The sequence below is a fragment of the Chenopodium album genome, chromosome 27 (assembly GCF_948465745.1).
Source record: "Chenopodium album chromosome 27, dcCheAlbu1.1, whole genome shotgun sequence".
Classification (NCBI taxonomy): domain Eukaryota; kingdom Viridiplantae; phylum Streptophyta; class Magnoliopsida; order Caryophyllales; family Amaranthaceae; genus Chenopodium; species Chenopodium album.
The window spans coordinates 14,078,217-14,079,824 of record NC_137860.1 but is presented as its reverse complement, the minus strand read 5'-3'; the positions used below and the strand labels follow the sequence as shown (position 1 = coordinate 14,079,824).

The 1,608-nt window shown below is 40.2% G+C and overlaps 1 non-coding gene across 1 annotated transcript; it reads right to left on the bottom strand.

Annotated features, from left to right (window-relative positions):
* Positions 1-803: 803 nt before the first annotated feature.
* On the bottom strand, positions 804-909 carry LOC145621651 (small nucleolar RNA R71). The gene has a single exon (XR_014108472.1). It is a non-coding gene; the product is annotated as a small nucleolar RNA R71 (small nucleolar RNA).
* Positions 910-1,608: the final 699 nt, after the last annotated feature.

Genomic DNA, 1,608 nt, shown 5'->3' with positions numbered 1-1,608 from the left:
GTGCATGTGGATCCATTCCCCTAGTGCCTTAGCATTTAATTAGTACAAGCTTTGTGCATTGCCTAGCTTAGGTTTAGTTTCCACCATATACCCTTATTAGAATTCGAAATAGCTTGACTTAGGCAATATACATTCGACCTCCATTCCTTTGGGTTCGACCTTGACTTACCACTACACTTTATAGGGGTTAGTTGAGTTACAAATTTTGTTTGATTGGGTGGGGTGGTAGCCCAATGAACTACCGTTCTTCATCCCATCAAAATGGCGCCGTTGCCGGGGAATGGTGCTTTGAGTGAATGTTGTTGTTGAGTCTATTTCACTCTATTTGCAAAATACAAAAAGATTTTACACTTTAGGCTACACTTGTAGCCGTGCTACTAATATTTTCTTTGAGTTTTGTGTGCATAGATTCCAAGCCATGGGAGGAAATTCAAGAGTTGCCTTGAAGAAACTAGGAGTGCCCGGTGCATATAGGTATGAGAGAGGCATAGCTCCACCTACAACACCGGAAATTGACTTTGAAATTCGGCCGGCAATGATCACCCTAATTGAGAGGAGACAATATAGTGGGGCTAAGAATGAGAGCCCATTGAACCATCTTAAGGAGTTTGAAAAATATTGTAACACAATCAAGGTCAATGGAGTATCTCAAGAGTTTATCCGCCTTAAGTTGTTCCCTTTCTCTCTCATAGGAAGATATTTGGAATGGCTATATAAAGAAGTGAAGCCCAATTCTTTGAGAAATTGGGATGATGTCACCAAAGCTTTCTTGTTCCGATTCTATCCTCAAAAGAAGACGACGGAGGCAAGAGCTTTGATTCAAGGGTTCAAGCAAAAGCCAAATGAAAGTCTCTATGAAGCATGGGAAAGATTTAAGGATTATCAAAGGGAGTGTCCACACCATGGGATTCCTACCTATCAAATCATACATATCTTCTATGGTGGGTTGAGTTCTCATGGGAGAGCAAGTTTGGATGCTGGAGCCGGAGGCCCTATCATGAACAAAACGGAAGAAGAAGTGGTTGATGCAATTGATGAAGTGGTTCGTCATTACATGAATTGGCAAGAAGAGGAGAGAGAACCAACAAGCAAGGGTTACTCAATCGAACAACTTAGTGCCATCAATGATTTGACTACTTTGATTGCGGATTTAGGGAAAGATGTTATGTCTCTCAAAGAAAAGCTTGAGAAACCCCCTTCCCAAGCTCCAATTCTTCCCTCCCAAATTAAGGGGAGAGGTACATCTTCTCACTCTAACTCTAATCTTTCTTCTTGTTGCATGATTGTGGAATGTTGGCCTTGTGAATTATGTGGAATGAATGATCATAATGCTTCTATGTGCCCAAATGTTCCTTGTAATGAATGTGATGGAAGTGAAATGGAACATGTGAATTATATCAATAATCATGCTTGTGAACCTAGAATTGATGCTCAAAGGAATGTTGGAATTAGGAATTATCATATGAATCATGATGATTATAACCAAAATGGAGGTTGTAGAAATCATGGATACCAAGGGATTCATGGTAACTATAACCATCATGGTTGTAATGGTCATGGTCATGGCCATAGACATGGGGATCATAATCAAGGTTATGATAACCATGA